This window comes from Dipodomys merriami, unplaced genomic scaffold, assembly GCF_024711535.1.
Source record: "Dipodomys merriami isolate MVZ:Mamm:240054 unplaced genomic scaffold, mDipMer1.0.p SCAF_340, whole genome shotgun sequence".
NCBI classification, from domain to species: domain Eukaryota; kingdom Metazoa; phylum Chordata; class Mammalia; order Rodentia; family Heteromyidae; genus Dipodomys; species Dipodomys merriami.
The window spans coordinates 224,192-238,565 of NW_027204938.1; the positions used below are offsets into that span (position 1 = coordinate 224,192).

The window sequence follows — 14,374 nt, forward strand, 5'->3', positions numbered from 1 at the left end:
CTAGCTAAGTGTCAAAGAGCAGAAATGGAGAAAATGAGCATTTCTGGTGAAAGGAGCACTGGTGCAACAGCAAGCTGGAGCAAAAGGAAAAGGCTTCAACCTGGCCTTTCCAATTGCACAGCAGTTATCCCAAGCCTTTTTATGTTTGAGGCCTCTGGACATATCCAAGGCAGAATATCTCTATTTTAGATTATAAAAAATACTGTGCTACTTCATCAGCTGAAACCTTTAAAATGGAGATATTTGATAACTATTTTCCTATACACAAAGATGAAATCTACTGCTCATTTAAAAACAAATCCAAGGAAAGAAATATAAGTGCAATGGGAAAGTGCGTGCCTTACATGCATGATGTCCTGGTTTCCATCTAAAGCATTGGAGAAAAAAATGAGAAAACATGGAAAAACCGCCCAGAGTTATCAGAGCATAAAAAGAGCATGTCTGTGCAATGGAGGCAAAGTCTCTCTCCCATAGAAGTTCTCTTTTACTTTGGCCTTGAGCAGTCCTGTGTGCAGGCTCCTTGACATCATATCATGGCCCATCGCCCCTGGAACAATGAACACTGTGATGAGGTGACTATACCCCAGAGGTAGGTACCAAAATTATAACTTACTCAGAAGGACTAAAGAATGCATAAAGATCTTGGGTTGGCTTTGTGGAGCTTCTGACTAGGCCTGGGGAGTGATATGACCTGCAGACTGTCCAATGGTCTTGAGAGACATATAGTTCATTCCTAAAGACACCTCATTAATACCTACATAACCCACACCAACTAGTGCCTTCCCTCCCATGGGCCTCTCCTGTCTAGCAAGGGTTCTGATGGTCTTTTCCTTCAATAAAGTTATGCTGTCTTACCTCTTCCTTTTTGTCTGTAGACTCTTTCCTCAAACAAAGGAGACAAAGGACCTGATCCAGGTGTTACATTTTATTTTTCTTGTCAGTCGAAAGGCTTGAACTCAGGACCTAGACACTGTCCCTCAAGGCTAGTGCTTTTGCACTTTGAGCCACAGGACCACTTCTGGTTTCTGGTGGTTAATTAGAGATAAGTCTCAAACTTTTCTGCCTAGGCTGGATTGAAACTCTGAAGTTCAGACCTCAGCGTCCTAAATAGCTAGGATTACAGGTGTGTGAGCCACCAGTGCTGGACAAATGGTTGTCTCTCTCTCTCTCTCTCTCTCTCTCTCTCTCTCTCTCTCTCTCTCTCTCTCTCTGTGTGTGTGTGTGTGTGTGTGTGTGTGTGTGTGTGTGTGTGTGTTGGTCCTAAGGCTTAAATTAATGCATAAACATTGATTTGGATTTTTTTTTGCTGAAGATTAGTGCTCTACCACTTCAGTCATAGTTCTACTTCGGGATTTTTGGTGGTTAATTAGGGATAAGAATCTCACTGAATTTTCTTGCCTGGACTGGCCTTGAACTTAGATCCTCAGATCTTAGTCTGCTGAGTATCAAGAAATACCAGCTAGAGCCACCACCACTACAGCTGAGTATTCTATTTTATTCCATTCTCTGCTAACTCATGATAAAGAGGCTCTCTCCTAAATTCCCATAGATTTTAGAGTGCTGTGTGGAATACCAGCTATACACAAGTAATGAAAGCTGAAAATCTCAATGGGAAAATGGTGCCCTTCTATGGATATTCTGCATCATTCACTATAGTCCTGAGCAGTCCCATATGCAGACACTATACATCCCATCACCATGGCACTGAGCAGTCTTGTGAACAGAGCCATAGACATTGGATCAATATGGCCCTGAGCAGTCCTGTGTGTAGACCCAAAGATATCAAATAACCATGACCTTGATAGTTAAGCATGTGACCCCTACATTAGGATAAAAACCCAACAGTGAAGACTTTCATAGGGGAGGCTGGACGTGAGGGAAGTGTTTATTAGAGGAAAGTGGCTGCTAAAAGATCTGAAGTGGGTGGGTGACATGATGGAGTAGGGTCTTGGAAAGCCTCTACTGAGAGGTATGTGGCCATGGTGTCTTCAAGGAGCAGATGTGTCAGTGTTAGGGAAGAAATGACTAAAAGAAGGATTCAGCTTGTTTCCCCTGTGGTCTATGGAATTCATTTGCTAGGAACAATCAGGATATAATCTGTGTATGAGAAACAAAGGTTTCACCTATCATCCAATCAATGCATGGAGATGAGACTCTGGTCCAGGGAAACCTTGTGCTGAGTGGCTGACATCACTAAGTCACACATCTGTGAGTACCCATCATGTTTGCAGACTCAACACCTAGGTATACCATGTGTGATTGGAACAAACGCATTCCCGGTGTGTCCCTTGGGCACTGATGATACTCTAGCACAGGTTTGGTGGCAACACAAAAAGGGCTCAAGATAAAAGCATTCAGGATCCACCAGCTTTGGTGCCCAGGAAGCAGAAAAAAGTTCTGTTTTGAAGCAGGCCATCATGTTGATACTGAAAACCTAATAACTGAATCACATCTTTTGTCTCTATGATCTCAAAGAATGAGTTCATGGATGCAGAGGGAAGAATAAAACAGCAATGATTTATTGAAGAAGAGAATATCAAATGTCTTGCTAGACAGGAGGGGTCCTAAGGGAAGGTACTTACTGGGATGCTTTGTACAGGGTTTAATTGTCTGTAGGAGAGAGCTATATGACTCTCAAGGTCATAGGACATTCTGTGGCCATATCCATCCCAGACCCAATCAGAGATGTCACACAGCTTGTATGAGATATCTGCATTCTTTAGCCCTTTTAATGGATGTCTGGTCCAGCAGACACCTGTGAGGCTCAATCAGGTCACTGTTCACATGGAAGTCTACTAGTGGCTCAATTGATAGAGCTTCTCTTCTAGCTTTGTGTTGTGTTGTGGTGCGTGTGTGTGTGTGTGTGTGTGTGTGTGCGCGCGCGCGTGTGTGTGTGGTTAATTGGAAATAAGAGTTCCAAGTACATTCCTTCCCTTCTGAGCCAACACTGAAACATGATCCTCAGATCTCAGCCTCCTGATTAGCTAGGATTATAGATTTGATCCATAAACAAAGGGCTGAAAAAATAGTCTTTTAATAAGTTCATAAGTTCATTTAAAGAAGTATGAAAACAGCACCATTACTTAAAATTCAATCACCCCTCAGTATCCTCATGGAATGGGCTCGAGGACCCCCACCAATAACAACATCTTCACACACTCAAGTTCTTTATATAAAATAGTATTTGTATAGAACCTACAAATAATCTGCCACACACATTCAAGTGTCTCTACATGACATCATACTTAATAACAGGTACATGCTATGTAGCCAGTGGATTTACTATAGAGTACAGTACAAGTATATGAGAAGAAAATAGTGTATAATTATTTCCCTTGACAAGCCACATTTGGTGGAATCTACAGTGTTGGAATGTGCAGAGACAATAGCAGGTGAATTAAAGGTGAACCTGAAGATGAAAACTGGCAGGAATGGAGACGAGAAAAATGCGAGGAGGTGGAGAAGGAATGGGTTAAGGCCTGAGGCATTTGGAACTGGAGAAGAGGAGCCAGTGGCCCAATTAACAGTACTGGGGAAGGAAAAGGGATGAAGAGGAAAGATTAGTTCACATATATTTGTTCTTATCCTATCAAGATTTATTTAGCTTCCTTCAGAATTGAAGTTCTAAGAGAATTATCAGAATTCTCAAGTCCATTCCTTACTAAGTCAGAAGTGGATTTCATCTCACAACAAGATGGTAATCACAAAAATATTCAACATCTCCATGGAAGTTTTAAAGGGTAATATCAATCAATCACTTGAATTACCTTGGCAAGGAAGACACCTGTAAGGATTTATGGGTGAGTAACTTTAAAAAACTCCAACAATGACAACTGGCTCTTAACAGCCCAACACTCATCATGAAGCAATGAGCTTTTCCTTCAATGTTGTCTTTTCCATTTTTTTTTTGTGAAGCAAGATTACCATATTGTTCCTCTGTAATTTGAGAGACAGTGTCAAGAAAGAGAATGCATAAGTTTGAATCACCTCTTGATGACAAGAAAGCTGAAGCAATTTGATTGTCTCATGACTGTCTCATTGGCCAAAGGGCAAAAAGGGTAGTCACAGTTGAGAGGCATTTTCCATCCACCTTCCAAATGCATTTCTACTTTCTTCTGCCTGTTCTGAATCCACATAAGCTAGCTTATATTGACTGCATCAGTAAAGACTGACTAGCCCTGGAGGATTGGCAGGGATGGGATGGTGTGCAAAAGGCGGAAGTGACCAGGAGGCCTGAAAAGAAGGGAGGGCTGAAGTGAGAGAACCACTGCTAATCTCCTCTTCAAAAAATCCCTCAATGGCTGAACCAATCTTTTCTGTTTCCATGTCTCAAATGCTGTAATTTCTGTAATGAATGCTGAGAGTCACTCAGAATCATAAGCTCTGCCCCTAAGTTTCTTGTCAATTATAGGCCTAAGTCAACTCTTGTCTCCACAGGCAAAAAATATGTTCCTCGGGCCATCATGGTGGACCTAGAGCCTGGAACCTTAGACTCAGTGAGATCAGGACCATTTGGCCAGAGCTTCAGGCCAGACAACTTCATATTTGGTATGTCATCATGGTCTATGGGTCCTAACATCCAGGCACTCCAGTGCTGGGCTGAGCCTTTATACACCTAGATATTGTCCTCACCTAACCCACCTATTCCATTCCACTGGAGTCATGCCCCTGGCCACTCAGACAGCTCAGATCAGTGCAACTCTGCAAGCCCTCCATGACATAGAAGCCTCTGAAGGGAAAGATCAGCAATCAGGGAAAGCCTCCAACAAGGATTCAGCACTGCTGGTCATTTCAAAGGCCCGGCAATAACAGAGAACTACTTCAGGACACCAGAAATCAAAGCATAGCTATGTGTGAGCAAGGTGCAGACAAGTGCTTGCAGCTTAGCTTTCCTATGATCACAATGGGCTCCTGTCCCTCCTGTGAAACTAATTACATTTCCAGTATTGAGGCAGGCTCTGTTCTTCATTTCTACAAGTAGTTGATTTGGGTTAAAATGTATCTTCCTCCACATTGTCTTTATTTCTTTAGAACCTGGGTGATTTGTAGGGTCCCAGATACAATGAAAACATTTCCTTTATTTCACCAAAGTTATCTAAATTAAAAGCAAAGGTTGGCTCAGAAGAGTCCTGTTGTCTTCACAATGCAAATGGCACAGTAAATACTCTTGGAGTGTGTGTCCCATCATGGCTTGTGTCTGATAGGCCAGAGCGGGGCAACCAATAACTGGACCAAGGGCTACTACACAGAGGAAGCTGAGCTGGTGGAGCCGGTACTGGATGTGGTGAGGCGGAAGTCAGAAAGGTGTGACTATCTACAGGGTTTCTAGCTGGCCCACTCTTTGGGAGGTGGCACCGGGTCAAGCATGGGCACCCTGATTCTCAACAATATTCAAGAGGGGTACCCAAACCACACCATGAACACCTTTAGTGTCATGCCCTCCCCAAAGGTGTCAAACACAGTGCTGGAACCCTACAACGCGATCTTCTCTGTCCACCAGCTGGTGGAAAATGCAGATAAAACTTTCTGCATCGACAACAAGGCCCTGTACAACATCTGCTTCTGTAACTTGAAGCTGCCCACGCCCAACTATGGCAACCTGAACCACCTGGTGTCAGGCACCAACAGCGGGGTTACCATCTGCCTGTGCTTCCCTGGCCAGCTGAATGCACACCTGCACAAGCTGGCCTTGAATATGGTGCTCTTTCCCGCCTGCACTTCTTCATGCCTGGCTTTGTGCCCCTGGCCAGCCTTGCCAGCCAGCAGCACCATGCTCTCTCAGTGCGCGAGCTTCACCCAGCAGATATTTGACCCTAAGAACTTGATGGTCACCTGTGATCTCCGCCATGGCTGCTACCTGACAGCGGCTGCCATCTTCCGAGGCTGCATGTCCATGAAGAGGTGGATGAACAGATGCTCAACATGCAGAACAAGAACAGCAGCTACGTTGGAGACTGGATCCCCAACAATGTGAAGATGGCTGTGTGTGACATCCCCCCTTCCTTTCCCCCCCACCCCACCCCCACATAGACTCATGATGTCGGCCACCTTCATCGGCAACAACATAGCCATCTAGGATCCCTTCAAGTGCATCTCAGAGCAGTTCAGTGCCATGTTCCAGTGCAATGCATTCTTGCACTGGTACATAGGTGAGGGCATAGATGAGATGGAGTTCACTGAAGCTGAGAACAATATCAATGACCTGGTGTCCGAGTACCAGCAGTGCCAAGATGACACTGCTGATGAACAGGGGGAATTTGAAGAAGACTTGGTGGAGGAACTAGTTTAAGACTTCCCATTGCTAGCAGTGCAACAGGAGTGTCAGAGCCTGCCTACTTCTCAAATTAATGGTGCTTTCCTGAGCTCCTGTTGTCCTGGAGTGGGATCCTTGCTGTGTATCATTATGCACAGCATTTCCTGTCAGAAACTCACTGGTGGTGAATGTAAAAATACAGATTTCTTTTAAATATAATTGTATGAAAGCCTTATTTATATAAATAAAGAAGTATACATTTTATACTCTTAGTCCTTATTCTTCTTAAGAATCCCTTTTATTCTTTCAATGTATTTGAAATATAAAGGTGGCCAGCAGGATTTAATCTTAGCAATATAGGACTGGTGCTCAAGAGGAGTTTCAAATTCATGGTATTCCTGCTATTTTGAAGAGGAGTATGACAAATGCCAATATTTTTTTATTTTCCCTGGCCCAGTTTTAAAGTTAGCAATCTCTCAATAGCATGCCAGTAGCAAAAAAGCAGTTTGAAGAGAAAGAAAACTAAAACTAGATGTTACAATTTTCCTAGTACCAATTTGATGTTTGGAGTACTGACAGGATTGACGTTCAAGGCTTGTCTGGGCACTGAGGTAGCAGGGACTCTTCCTCCTTTATTCTGACACAGGACTGGCTATACCTGCCACCCATTACACATTCCTCTTTGGGAATGGAACCACAAAAGGCAGTTATGAATACTGGTCATTACAGATCTACTTCTCCTTCACACAATGATAGGTTCTTGTCTCATGCCCCATCAGAGGGATTGCAGTCACATTCTCCAGAAACTGTAGCAGGAACCCCGATCCCTGTGCTTACAGTTCAGTTTACAGTGAAGCAGAACTCACAGGATGAGTGCAAGATCTTGGTTGCCCGGGTAGTTTCTCAAGGCATCTGGCAACATTAAGGACAGAAGTGTGTCTAGCTCTTTGAGGGAGTGAAAAGCTGACCAGCCCCATAGTGTATCAAGAACTGCTTGATTCTGTCCTTCCAAGTGAAGGAGAGAAGGGGAGACATGGCCCAATGACCCATTCTCATACTCACTTTTCCAGCATTCAAAGCTATCTGAGGCCGAGGGGGAGTTGTAAGGACAAAAGGGATGCATGGAGCTAGCCTGTTGGGTATGGTTACTTTACATGACTAAGATGGAAATCTCAATTGCTTAGAACCTACAATGGCCAGGAAGAGCTCGAACACTTCTGTTTTCACAGGAGGCCACATCAGTCAAGGGTTCTTTTTGCCAGAATCTTTCACTCTTCTTGCAGTGAGGCTTCAGGTAGGTTGTCTGTGCCAGGCATTCCTCCATGGCCACCAATAACCTGTAAGCCCCTTTTTATTCAGAAACAGGACCTATGGGAACTTAGCAACTTTTAGAAAGCTCTAAGGAAAAGATACAACTGGGGGAGGTGCAAGTTCCTTGCTGCTAGTAAAGTTGGGAAATAGTAATTTCCCTAAGCTTTCCTCTACCAGGCCTGAGGTTGGAGTAGGGTGGAGATGAGTGGGGTATAGATCTTTAAGCCAAGCTGATCTCACTCATTAGAAAGTAAACTTCCCCAGGGGGTGATCTGTGACTAGAAGCAAGATGTTTTCTGTCCTTGCCCCAAGGCATATCAAAGTGCAATTAGCTTCTAATGTGGGAGTCTTAGGGAGTAGGTGTTGGCCAGCAAATTGACATTCCTGGGTCTCTAGTACTGGAACTGATCAGGTTGGATGATCCCCAAACCCAATAAGGCTGCTGGGTCAGAACTGAAGGCAGGTCTGGCCAAAGCACTCTCACTCCTCAGTGGGTTAAGGATTGAGGCCAAGCTGTGATGGAGGTCCCACCTAGCATATCTACCAGTATTTGACTAAGAATATTTTTTAAATTTTATTTTATTTGTGAACATACTGTACAGAGGGGTTACAATTACATGGGCAAGGTAATGAATACATTTCTTACCAAGCATTGCAGCCTCCTCCTTTGTTTACCCTTCACCTCCCTTCCCAGCCTCCCCATCCCCGCCCACCCAATCCTTCCCCATCTCCCCCCCCACCGACATTGTAAAGCTCGTTTTTGACATGACAATTTGTACTTTTCATTGTTGCAACAGGTCCACCTGAATCCTTAAACGACTTGTTTTTCCCCATCTCCACAAGTTATACTGACATCAAATATATTGAAAGCGGGGGTTATACTGTGGGGGGAGGGACATACAAAGCAACAAAGAAATAATCTTATAAATGCATTAGAAACACATGCATGAAAGAAAAAAAACATTAAGATACTTATCTAAGGATTCATTTTCCTAACATCACATTATCTTACTTTTTCCACTTGACTCATACATATACTAGATATTACAAATAAGGGAAACCATGGGACCTGTGTTTCTTTGTGCCTGGCTTACTTCACTTAATATATTTTTTCCAAGTTATTCCATTTCCTAACAAAGGGGGCAATGTCATTCTTTTTGATGGAGGCATAGAATTCCATTGTGTATATATACCACATTTTCTTGATCCATTCATCTACTAAAGGGCATCTGGGTTGGTTCCATATCTTAGCTATGGTAAATAATGCTGCAATAAACATAGTTGTGATGGAAGCTTTAGTGTGGTCTTGTTTGTAAATATTTGGGTAAATTCCCAAAAGTGGGATTGCTGGGTCATAGGGGAGGTCTATGTGAAGTCTTTTGAGGAACCTCCATACTGCTTTCCAAAGTGGTTGAACAAGTTTACATTCCCACCAACAATAAAGTAAGGTTCCCTTCTGTCCACATCCCCTCCAGCATCTGTTGTTGTTAGAATTCTTGATTTTTGCCATTCTAACTGTTGTGAGGTGGTATCTCAATGTTGCTTTGATTTGCATTTCTTTTATGGCTAGGGATGTTGAGCATTTCTTCATGTGTCTATTGGCCATCCTTCTTTCTACTTCAGAGAAGTTTGTCTTTAAGTCTTTAGCCCACTTATTTATTGGGCAGTTGTTTCTTTGAGGATTTGATACAATAGAATGGAAGAAAGACAGCCTCTTCAGTAAATGGTGCTGGCAAAATTGGTTAACTACATGTAGAAAACTAAAGCTAGATCCTTATATATCACCCTGCACCAGAATCGATTCCAAATGGATCAAAGACCTCGGAGTCAAAGCAGGCACTGGAAACATTACAGGATGGAATAGGAGAAACCCTAGGTCTCCTTGGCTCAGGCCGAAATTTTCTGAATAGAGACCAGGAAACACAACAAATCAAAGAAAGATTGGACAAATGGGATTGCATAAAGTTGCAGAGCTTCTGCATGGCAAACGGCATAGCTAGCAAGATCAATAGAAAGCCCACCGATTGGGAGAAGATCTTTACTAGCCATACAACGGACAAGGGTCTCATATCTAAAATATACTTGGAACTCAAAAAATTAAATCCCTCAACAACAAATGACTAAGAATATTTTTTTGTTTTCTCTTAAATACTCATTTATGAGCCTTTTCTGGTGGCTTTGGATTATTACTTTACACTCTTGACGAAGTAGTTCTTGTTTCACAATTAATAACTCTTGCCTCACCCCTCAGAAAACTCTTCTTGATAATTATATCAGTAGATCACCATATATTTCTCAGGCATGGCTTTTGTTTCCTCCTAGCCAGAGGTCTGCACTCATTGCCACACAAGCCAACATTGAGGTGACTCCTATAGACAGGGTGATTATTTTGTCCAAATGCTAAGTGCAGCATCTCCCTTATTCTCATGTACCTTGGTAATTGTATCAAATACTTAATAGAGTCCTTGACTAGTATGATAAGCAAAGCTCTGGGTGAATATGCAACTCAATGGTAGAGTACATCCCTGGCATGCACAAGACTCTCTGTTCAGTCCCCAGCACCAAAAGGAGGAAAAGGTAACAAATGTTAGAAAAGTCGGGCTGAAATTAGGAAAGCAACTCCATTTGTAGTAGCCCCCCAAAAAATAAAATACCTAGGAATTAACTTAACCAAAGAAGTGAAGGACCTCTATGATGAAAACTTCAAAAACGAAAAATGAAATAAAAACGGTACTTAGAAAATGGGAAAAACTCCCATGCTCCTGGATTGGAAAGATTAACATCGTGAAAATGGCAATACTTCCCAAGGCTATCTACAAATTCAATGTGATACTTATCAACATTCCAACCTCATTCTTCAAGGAAATAGAAGAGGCAATCCAAAAATTCATATGAAACAATAAAAGACCCCGAATAGGAAAAACGCTCCTCAACGGAAAGAACACTGCTGGAGGAATATCAATACCAAATTTCAAACTCTACTATAAAGCCATAGTAATCAAAACAGCTTGTTACTGGCACAAGAACAGACCTCAGGACCAATGGAATTGAATTGAAATCCCAGAAATGAACCTACAGACCTATAGCCATCTAATCTTCGATAAGGGAGATAAAAAAATAGAATAGAAGAAAGACAGCCTCTTCAGTAAATGGTGCTGGCAAAACTAGTTAACTACTTGTAGAAAACTAAAGCTAGATACTTATATATCACCATGTAACAGAATCAATTCCAAATGGATCAAAGACCTCGGAGTCGAAGCAGACACTGAAAACATTACAGGATGGAATAGGAGAAACCCTAGGTCTCCTTGGCGCTGCCCGAAATTTTCTTAATAGAGACCCAGAAACACAACAAATCAAAGAAATGTTGGAAAAATGGGATTGCATAAAGTTGCAGAGCTTCTGCATGACAAAGGACATAGCTAGCAAGATCAATACAAAGCCCACGGATTGGGAGAAGATCTTCACTAGTCATACAACGGACAAGGGTCTCATATCTAAAATATACTTCGAACTCAAAAAATTAAATCCCCTTACAACAAATCCTCAATGAAACAACTGCCCAATAAATAAATGGACTAAAGACTTAAAGAGAAACTTCTCTGAAGAAGAAAGAAGGATAGCCAATAGACACATGAAAAAATGCTAAACCTCCCTAGCCATAAAAAGAAATGCAAATCAAAACAACATTGAGATACAAACTCACACCATTTAGAATGGCAAAAATCAAGAACTCTAATAACAATAGTTGCTAGAGGGGATGTGGACAGAAGGGAACCTTACTTCATTGTTTGTGGGAGTGTAAAGTCGTTCAACCACTTTGGAAAGTAGTATGGAGGTTCCTCAAAAGACATCACATAGAACTCCCCTATGACCCAGCAATCCCACTTTTGGGAATTTACCCAAATGTTTACAAACAAGACCACACTATAGCTACCAGCATAACTATGTTTATTTCAGCATTATTTACCATAGCTAAGATCTAGAACCAACCCAGATGCCCCTCAGTAGATGAATGGATCAAGAAAATGTGGTATATATACACAATGGAATTCTATGCCTCCATCAGAAAGAATGACATTGCCTCATCTGTTAGGAAATGGAAAGACTCAAAAAAATTATATTAAGTGAAGTAAGCCAATCCCAAAGAAACATAGGTCCCATGATTTCCCTTATTTGCAATATCTAGTGTATATATGCGTCAAGCAGAAAAGGTCAGATAAGGAGATGTTTGGAAAATGAACCCTAAGATATGTATTTTATATGTTTTTTTTTCTTTCATGCATTTGTTTCTTACCCAATTATAAGATTATTTCTTTGTTGCTTTGTATGTCCCTCCCCCACAGTATAACCCCTGCTTTCACTATATTTGATGTCGGTATAATTTGTGGAGGGGAAGGGGAAAAAGAAGTCATTCAAATAAGGATACAGGTTGACCTATTGTAAAAATGAGAAGTACAATTTGTCATGTCAAAAACGAACTTTACAACTTGCGGGAGGGGGATTGGGTGGGGGGCAGGGAGGATGGGAAGGGATGGGAAGGGTAAACAAAGGAGGAGGCTACAATGCTTGATAAGAAATGTACTCACTATCTTGCCTATGTAATTGTAACAACTCTGTATAGTATTTGCACATTAAATAAAATTAATTTTTGCAGCAAGAAAAAACATAAAATAAAAATAAAATGTAAAAAAATAAAATATCAACAAAAAACAAAAACAAAAAACAAATGTTAGGCTCAGAAGACAAAATCTTAGGACTCATGGAAAAACACCCAGATTGGCACTGAAGAGTTGTGTCATGAGGGAACACTGGTAGAATGTTTGTAGCGGGAAAGAAGAGAGCCCCTTGATGTATGTACCCTTTTAGAAAGCAGAGGTAGGAACAGGGAATGAACTTCTCGTAGTCATCCTAGGCCATGGAAGAAAGTAGCCCTGACATGTATGTTGCTTTAATGGGACCAGAGTCTAAAGTGGCACCACCATACCAGGCCATGGCCCAACAAGAACAGGTTTGTCAGAAGGACCTTCTTGCATTGGAGAGATTTCTTTTGACCACTTCGGCCTTGTTAATCATATTTCCTTACGCTGTTTCCTTTTTCCTTCCACCTTGTCATACCTATAGCAGATCCTGTCCAGAAGACCCATTCTCTCTAATCTCATTCTCTAAAAGTCTCCCAGTTTAGAGCTGTACATATCCTAGACCAAAAAAGTAGGGGGTGGTTATTCTGTCAGACATAGAATTAAACTAAAAGGTATCTTTAAGTAGACTTTGACAAGGTTCTCATATGGACAGTGTTTTGTTGATAAGTCCTGGAATTGCGACCCGCTTTGGGTCTAATTCTGAGATGATAGTGGAAGACAACTGGTGATAGGACTTCACAGACCACTGTGATTTCAAAACCTTGGCAGGTACATCTCTATTCAAGGATGTGCTATCAGCCAACATACATATGTCTGTTACAGGAGTGATGACTGGGAAAAGGAATTTATTGTCGACAGAGGAGACCAGCCTTTAGACAAGTTGTTGCCTTTCAGTGTGAGGCACACAAAGAGTGCCTATGGATACAGAGTAATTTCAGGAAGCTTCCCCCAAGTCTTGTTATCCACAAATCATCTGAGAATAACTGTAAACCCAGAGGTGAGAGACATGTGCTTTGTGCTTTTGCACCACTGCTTTGCTGCATGGCTCTTTATGCTCTTCTGAAACCTCCTTCTGAGCTGGTCCACAATGTTCCCAGGAGGTGGGAAGCAGAGGGGACTTGGCAGCTAGGCTGCTAATGACTCTGGCCACACGGACTTGGGGCAGTAGGCAAGTGCTGGGCATCTGCTGCATTCTAGTGGTATGTGCTCAGTGGAAAATTTTTCTCTTACTAAGAGCAATTCCTCTGTCCTTGAGCCATCTCCCAGGTCAGGATGTCTTTATCTGCAGAGGCTGAAGCTTTGCCATAGCTCTCATCTTGACAGGTGTCTTTCTGTTTTTCAATTTTCCCTTCCTTCCTTCCTTCCTTCCTTCCTTCCTTCTTTCTTTCCTTCCTTCCTTCCTTCCTTCCTTCCTTCCTTCCTTCCTTCCTTTCTTTCTGTCTTTCTTTCTTTCTTTCTTTCTTTCTTTCTTTCTTTCTTTCTTTCTTTCTTTCTTTCTTTCTTTCTTTCTTTCTTTCTTTCTTTCTTTCTTTCTCTCTATCTCTCTCTTTTCTTTCTTTCCTCTCTCTTTCTCTTTCTTTCTTTATTCTTTGTTCCTTTCTTTCTTTTTTTGTTGTTTTGTTGGTCATTGGTCTTGAACTCTAGGCCTAGGAACTGTCTCTTAGCTCTTCGGCTCAAGGCTAGTTCTCTATCGCTTGAGCCATAGTGCCACTGCTAGTTTTCTGGTTGTTTATTGGAGATAAGTATATCAAGGGCTTTCCTGTCCAGGCTGGTTTTTAACTGCCATACTTAGATCTCTGCCTCCTGAGTAGCTAGGTTCACAGTCATGGGCCACTGGTGCCCAGCTTGACAGCTTTCTTATTCGTGCAAGATAACAATGGCTATGTTGTGTTCTGTGAGGAGTTTCCCTATCATCCTACAACACTAATGGTCTTAGTGTTGTGGCAGAGCACACAGCAATGGAGCTTTCTATGCATGCACATTGACTAGTATCTGAAAAGCCAGCATGCAAAGGCCAGGAAAGCTCTACAACTGCATACATCTCAATTTGCACTGGGAATAACCAAATATTAAGTTCTAGTGTTGGTGGTTTTCCTTTGTATACAGTTTAAGCAGGTTGTTTCCAGATGTCTATCGTTTAACTCAATTGACTCAATTAACTTATCTG

General features: G+C 41.9%; 1 pseudogene; it reads left to right on the top strand.

The window, feature by feature from the left end:
• Positions 1-533: 533 nt before the first annotated feature.
• LOC138803563 (tubulin beta-2 chain-like) lies at positions 534-6,289 on the top strand (annotated as a pseudogene).
• Positions 6,290-14,374: the final 8,085 nt, after the last annotated feature.